At 34.7% G+C, this 8,146-nt stretch overlaps 1 long non-coding RNA gene across 1 annotated transcript; it reads left to right on the forward strand.

Annotated features, from left to right (window-relative positions):
* The first annotated feature begins 3,386 nt into the window (after positions 1 to 3,386).
* On the forward strand, positions 3,387 to 5,150 carry LOC138170023 (uncharacterized). Its single transcript, XR_011170510.1, has 3 exons — positions 3,387 to 3,729; positions 4,017 to 4,120; positions 5,084 to 5,150. It is a non-coding gene; the product is annotated as an uncharacterized lncRNA (long non-coding RNA).
* The last annotated feature ends 2,996 nt before the right edge of the window (positions 5,151 to 8,146 follow it).

Raw genomic sequence — 8,146 nt, forward strand, 5'->3', positions numbered from 1 at the left:
ATATGTGTAAATGTATAGTATAAAATGTCAGACTTATCTAGTGAGGGGCAGGAAGGAAGGGAGACAGAAGTGTACTTAAACCATTGCCTTTAGGAAACTAAGCTCAAAAACTATAATCTTATTTTTGGGGGGGAGGGAGGTTAATAAAGGTATAGGATAGATTTCATTGTTGTTGAGCTTGCACCATGATGTTATAAAGTCTCCCTATAACAAGTATCCATGAAATATAGTCCTTGGGCTCTAATGCTGGCACTAGAAATCTTTTCACTCTGGCACACATTGCTAAGATGGGGGACAGAGAGGGTAGCTGGTACTTACATTGCATTATCTCCATATGTGTAAATCATTCTTACTCAATTAAGATGATGGCAAGAAAATTTAAAACAGCAGAAGCAGTAAGGAGGGGTGTGAGCATGCCAAAATTATGATATGAATGATAGTAACCAAGTTCTTCCCAAGGTTGTGTGCTGGGCATGATGACTTGGTTGTCACCTTCTGGGACTAGTACTAGCATTCATTTTTTTGCTCTAGAGTAGGGGTTCTTTTTTTTGCTTTTTTTTTTGAGGGGGGAAAGGCAGGAGAATTGGGGTTAAATGACTTGCCCAAGGTCACACAACTAGTAAGTGTTAAGTATCCGAGGCTGGATTTGAACTCAGGTCCTCCTGACTCCAGGACCAGTGCTGTATTCACTGTGCCACCTAGCCACCACTAGAACAGGTGTTCTTAATCTGGTATCCAAAACCCTGCAGCAGGGAATCCATGGATAGAATTTAGGGAAAAATACTTTTTATTTCAAAATAAATTGTTTTCCTTTATAATCTTCTGTATTTTATTTTATACATTTAAAAACATTATTCTGAGAAGGGGTTCAAGGACTTGAGTAGACTGTCCAAGTAGTTCATGAGATAAAGAACTTTGGAACTGGAGGACCCCATCCCTAGAGGCTTTTGTGTTCTAACACCTTATCGTAACTGATGGCCATAATTGGAGAGAGGGGGACAATCAGCAAGATCATCGTTTGTCCTGTTAGCACTTTAAGCAAAATATTCCCTTACTTGTATAGCTTTACCTACATGCCAGATAATGTCCTTTAATAAGCATAATTTGGTTTTTTTGGTCAGTATTTTCCATGTCATGCTAGGGAGCTGAGTTTAGTAAGCTTTCATATGCTAACATTTATAATAAAGGCAAAAACATTCATAACTCTTAAATTAATGTTTAACTCACATAGACTTTGAGAAGAACCATAAAAGGAATAAAAAAACCTCCCACCCCAGTTTTAAACTCTCTTTTATTCGTCTTCCTCATTAGGATGAAAGCTCCTTTGAGGACAGAGACTGTTTTTTTTATTGTTTGTACAGAGTGTCCCAAAAGTCCTACTGCAGATTTATTATAGGACTTTTGAGGCACTCTGTATTTGGATCTCTAGCAGTTAATATAGTGCCTGGCACATAGTAAGGGCTTAATAAAAGTTTGTTCCCTTGTTGCCTCATCTTACCACCTGGCTCTTAGAGCCAGAGGCATAGGATCCTTTGTGTTGGAGTACATCAGGAATCAGGTTAATTGGATTACCTGGTTTGTCTGCCATCTATTGTAAGTGCCATATGTAATAGCATGGGAGTAATTGGCAAAGTGGGATAAATGTTAATTGCTATATATCAGGACTTTTTTCCCCTAGGAAGGATAAGGGTGGGAGGAGGTGACAGAGATGGAGGGGCTAAAAATTTTGAGAGATCAGTGTCAATTAGCAGGAAAAGAACATGCCTAGGGGCTGAGATCCAAGCTGGTAACAGAAAGTGAGCCTGGGGTCAAAGGCTGTTTATTCATGAATGCTGCAGATTCAAAGTTCTAAGCAAGAAGTCTTGAACTGAGTCAAAGGGTAATAAAAGGTCCAAAAGTGGGGACGCAGGGGGGAAGACAAGAAAATATCATAGAAACATTCAAGATTGGCAATAATAGTTATACTAGATTTGGTTAGTCCTCGAAAAAAAAAGCCAAGAACAATATGTAGAAATAAAACAGAGTTATATTTGGGTTCAATATAAAGAAAAACAATCTTTATAATAATTAAAATTGCCCCCATGAGGGCAGTTATGAGTTTCTCGTCACTAGAGCTAGTTGAATGAAGACTGAGTGAACAACTGATAGCAATACTATAGGGGAGTAGGTGGGATTCACATTTTGCATAAAGGCCAAAACAAATTACTTGAGGTCACTTTTAACATTTTAATTCTATGTTTTTATGATTCTAAATGCTATCTACTTTTCATAAAATGTGATTTACTAAATTATCCCATCTGGTACCTTTCTGCTTCAAAAATAAATAGAAAGCTCCACAAAATAAAAGAAAACACTTTTTTTTTACATTAGAATAGCAATGTGATATTAGGCAATGACAAAAGTCATCCACAGTGAAGAAATTCATTATCTATATGTGAGATGTCCAAGTGTGGAGTTTACAGCACTGTACATAATTAAATGAAATTTACTAATTACATGTTATATAGAAAAAGGTTTGCTAAATTTTCTCCTCTGAAGGAACTGGCTCCCTACTAAGAGTATTTCCAAGTATTTAAACCATGAATTAGTGACTACCTTATAACTATCCTCCCATTCAAATGACTATGCCCCAATCATTAGTGTCTACTTAAATACCAGCTAGGATGTGAGTGTAAGCCAAGGTGGTATTTTTTAGTTTCCTAGGCTCATGCTAAAATGTAAACAGCTGAAGGATTAATCTCCTTTGAACCTTGGCAATTCACAAATGCCTGAGTCATACAAATTTTTGCACTTTCTGTGCTGAGACAATCAGGTGCCAAATAAAATCTGGGTATATATAGAGAGCATTGAGAAAACAAGTGTGAAGAAAAATGAGCATGAAGAGAGAAAATGAAGATGAAGAAGAAAATGAGTGTTGAGCACTGAGAGAATTAGCAGTAGCAACAGGAACTTGCTTAGCAAAGAGGAGACCTGTGGTAGCAGAGAGCAAATGACTGATAGCTGGGAAGGAGATCTCTGATAGAATAAGAATGAGCCTGTGCTAGCAGCCCTCCTGTAGATAGAATCTGCACAGACAAAAGGAAAGTATAGGGTTTGGTAAGACTGTGATAGTTGTCTGTTGTTTCCCAATTATTATGCTATTTTTGCAGCTAAAGTTCCTATAAATTTAGCAAAGAAGCCAAGGGAGAAGTTTTTTTGAACTTCTCAGAGCTGAGGTTATGGTCAGAGGCAGAGCTTGAATGGAGTGGCCCCTCCCCCCAAGAGCGGTTTGCTGCCTGTGTCAGGATCCAGGAAGGAGCTGAGTGGAGCTGCCCCACAGACCTGCAGGAGGGGAGCCCCAGGGTCAAGATGAAAACTTTGTAACTCAGCTATCCCTCAGGACTAGGAAGCAGGGACTGTAGCACTGTTAGGTCTTGGGTCCTTGGGCTTATGTGAGCATATGTGTACCTGAGAGTGAAAGGTGAGGGCCTGCAATGGCACTGTGGAAAGGACAAACCCCCAAGAAGACTTTTAGGACTTGGACGCTCTATTTTGATTGAGGGGATTGTAAACTACTGTTACCTAGGGGTGGAGTATGTCGAATACTCTGCTATCTCTGAGGATGCAGTGTTAGGGAAGACCCTGGTCTGGAACACTCTGATTGTATAAGCAGCATTTTGGACAGTACCTGAATGAGGAGTAGCTGGTTGCTTACTCCCCAAAGATTTTGGCCCCCAAAGAATGCATAAAGTGAGTAGCTGAGTGGGTATGCTATCTTATATACTGAATGCAATTATATATATATATATATATGTGTGTGTGTGTGTGTGTTTGTGTGTGTGTGTGTGTGTGTATACTGAGTGTCACATATTGAATGATATGTTTTGTTTAAGGTCGTGTGGTCATCCTCATAATTAGTTGTTATGTTGTTATAAATTGTGAATGCTTTAGTCTCTTGAATAAGGTTTAGTTTTGAATAGAGTTATCATAGTGTAATCAATCTTTAAAATATTTTGTATCTCATTGCTGTTACATAGGAGTACTTAGAAATTTTGATATCAGAGAAACACATCACTGGCCAAGTTGAAGAGTGATTTCCTACTAATACATGAAGAAAAAAACAGAGTTCAGGACTGGAACAGTAAGCAAAAACAATTCCCTCTTGGAAAATATTTTAAGAGTTATTATCCTCAGCATAATTAGTGTTTCTGTTGAAGGGAGGGAAAATATTAGGCATAAATTAAAGATATTAACAAAGCAATCTCATTAATTTTACCATTGCCACAGTGTCATGAAACATGATAAACATTTGCAAATATCTATAGCTAGAAAAAATTGCCACAAAAGGAGATGAATTAGAACAATTACTATCTGAGTGAAGGGAAAGTAGATTCCCATTTGTAATAAGGGCTTACATCAGTATTTCAAGAATTTAGGAATTTCATCCATGTATCAACTTCATCAAATATTTATCATAGTCTCCTCCATACTCCATAAAATCTTAACATATATGTGTTATATTTGCTGTGGCTAAAAAAACTTCAAAAAGTCCATAATTTATTTTGTCAGCCGTCCAGAGGTGAACTTTTTCAAACTTAACAATTCTGCTTCTGAAACATCAAATGTGCTATTGGTTTTCAAGAGCCCAGGGTCACTTCTAAGCAATGATGTAGAAATAATTAGAAATTTTATTGTCTGACTCTATATATCCTTTGAAAATGTATTGTGATTGAATCAATACTACAGAAATTATTCTAAAAAATGAGAAGGAATGTACCCTTTCAGATTTCTTTCATCAGATAAATACAGATCTAATTCCAGGAAAGGAAAAAGTACAGAAGCACTATAGATCAATACAATCAATGAATATTAATTTAAAATTTTACATGAAATCATGTCAAAGAACTGTAATGACTTATCCAAGAAATCACTCCTCATGAGCATGTAGGATTTATACCATTTATATATGTTCCAACATAAGGAAAATAATCAATATAATAATGTTGTTGATGCTTAATAATTTTAGTCATGCCCAACTCTTTGAGATCTCATTTGGGGTTTCCTTGTCAAAGATACTGGAGTGGCTTGTCATTTCCTTCTACAGATCATTCTACAGATGAGGAAACTGAGACAAACAGTGTTAAGTGACTTTCCCAGGATCACACAACTAGTAAGTATGTGAGACCAGATTTTGACTGAGGAAGATGAGCCTTCCCAACTCCAGGTCCAGTACTCTATCCACCTAACAACTACATAATTAATCATATTAAAATAAAACATATCACATTAATCAGATTAATATTAAATATAATTGCACTCATATTAAAAATTAAAACATCCCAAACCATATTATCTTAATGGATATGGAAAAAATGGGTTTGACAAAATTCAATACTCATTTATATAAAAAAGACTACAATGTATAGACATAGAAAGACTGTGTTTAATATTATTAAAAAGTACCTAAAACCAAAAGCAAGTATATATGAAATATTAGAACCTGTCCCAATAGATAACAGGATATTAAGGAAGGAAGTCAACTTTATCCCCTATTACTTGGTATACCTTTGGACGTGCTATATTTTTTATAGGACAAAAGAAAGAAATGAAAGACTTAAAGATTGGCAAAAAGCAGATAAAACTGTTTCAATTTGCTGATTTTCTTTAGAAATTCCAGGTAATCAGCAAAGATACTAATGGACAGAATTAATAGCATCAGCAAAATTATAGGTTATTAAATAAAACTTCAAACATCAATAGCATTTCTATCCTATAATAATGAAATCTAAGAGAATGATAAAAAAAAGGAAATCCAATTCCAAATAATTACAGAATACATAAAATATGAGAGCATCAATTTACCAAAACACACAAAATACTCATACAGGTTCAATTGAAAGTGCTCCTAAAAGAACCAAAGAACTACCTAAATATCTGGAGGAATATTTAATTCTCATGACTGGGCATGTCAATAGAGTCATGTAGCTTTAAGGACTAATGCTTCAAGGAACTAAAGATATTTTAAGCTACTAAAACTTAAAACTGCACTAAGACTTTAAGATCACCCTATATAATAAAAATGGCAATACTTCCAAATAAATTTATAATTTTAATGATATATCAATACAGTTATTAAGAGCATGCTTTACTGGAATAAATAAGATAATAATAAAACTCATTTGACAAAGTAAAACATCTAGAATATCAAGAGGAATTGTGAAAAAAGCAGAGACTAAGGGAAAATAACTATATTAAGAAATGACCTCCCACAAAACCATCTGGTATTGGTTTTAAAAAATGGAGAGGTAGATCGATGAAACAGACTAGAAAAGGGAGGATCAGAAAGAATGGAGCTCAATAATTCAGTATTTGGTAAAATGGAACAAACTGCTCAGGAAATAACTAGCCCTTTGATTAAAACTGCTGTGAAAATGGGAGAACAATCTGGCAAATAAAAAAATAGGCTTAAACCAAAAATTTATAACCAAATTCACAAATAGATTCCAAATGGATAAGTGACCTAGTATTAAAAAAGATTATTAAAATTAGAATAAAAGCAGATCTTATATGTCTCACAAATCTGGGTAAGAAATGATTCTCAAAAGATATAAACAATTACAAAAAGTAAACTAGCTTAATTTGATGATGTGAAACTGAAAAGTTTCTGCACAATGTGAAATTAATGCACCAGAGATAAGAAGTGGTCAGATGGTGGGAAAAAACTTTATATCAATTTTCTTTGATAAGGATTTGATATCCAAGATACATAACTTAATATAGCCTTATGTGTGTCTGTGTCTGTACAAATATAAAACCAAAGGTCATGTGCAATACATAAAAGATCATAACATATGTACAAACAGTTCTCAAAAGAGTTGTGAATTAACCATTATATGAAAGAATTCTCCAACGTATTAAAAAATAAGAGAAATGTAAGTAAAAACAACCCCCAGGTTTTACTTCATATGTAACAAATTGTCAGAGATGATAAAAGATAGGAAAAGACAATGTTGGAGGGGCCATGGAAAGATAGGCACACTGGTGCATTATTCATGAAAATCGATCAGTACAATGACTGTAGGAAGTACTTTGAAATTATGCAAATTGGGTGGTTAAAATATCTATACCCTTTGACCCATAGATTTCATTATTAGTTTTATACTCCAAGCAGGCCAATTGATAAGAAGAGAGTTTCTGTATCCACCAAAATATTCATAGCAGGGTTTGTTTTGTGTGTGTGTGTGATAAAGAAGAATTGGAAACAAAGTATATTACTATTACTATTACCTAGAGGGTAACTAACCTAATTGTGGAAGGAAAATGTAATGGACTATTAATGTGCTGAAAGCTATGACTATTGTGATGAATGCAGAGAAGCATGGTAAGATTTACATGAACTGATGAAGACCAAAGTAGACAGAGCCAAAAAAACAATATACACAGTGATTACTGTAATATAAACAGAATGACCACATTTTTTTTTAAAAAAATCAAAAGTAAATATTGGAAAATTGTAAGGAACAAGCATGGTTCAAAAGAAGAAATATGAAAAGACACCCCCACCCTATCCTTTTGCAGAGATGGGAGGTTCATATGTGTTGTATATTGTGCATAATTTTTATACTTTTTATGTATTAATCAGCATGTTGATTTTTTCTCTTTTTTTGTCTTCGAAAATACTATTTGTTATACAGATGACTCTCTTGGAGGACATGGAAGAAGGATGTTGGAGGAAATTATGTTTATATTAAAAACAAGACATCAATAAAAACCTATGAAAAAGAAAATGTACTGTGAATGCATCTCATTGAACTATTTTTACTTAGCATGATCTTATTTGTTCAAAAGACATGTAGCCAAAAGGTGGCACTGCAGCAGCATAGATGCTGCCTCATTTTAGCTGACTTTGATTAAATTTAGGTTACATAGCTGGAGTTGGAGTTTCTCAATATGCACTGAAAAAGACCGAATACTTGGTGCCAAACCTGAAAACATAGCCCACTACAAGATCTCTTATGAATACTCTGAAAATTCAGTACTATCGGTATTCTGACAGTCATTTAGGAAATCTTACAGAATGAGTAAACAAGATTAAAAAACTCACAAGATTAAAATTTAAGACTATAGCAGTTAGGTGTGTGTGTGTGTGTGTGTGTGTGTGTGTGTG

The sequence above is a fragment of the Petaurus breviceps genome, unplaced genomic scaffold, assembly GCF_028583685.1.
Source record: "Petaurus breviceps papuanus isolate PSGF00001 unplaced genomic scaffold, PetGlider_PUasm1.0 38, whole genome shotgun sequence".
In the NCBI taxonomy this organism is placed as follows: Eukaryota; Metazoa; Chordata; class Mammalia; order Diprotodontia; family Petauridae; genus Petaurus; species Petaurus breviceps.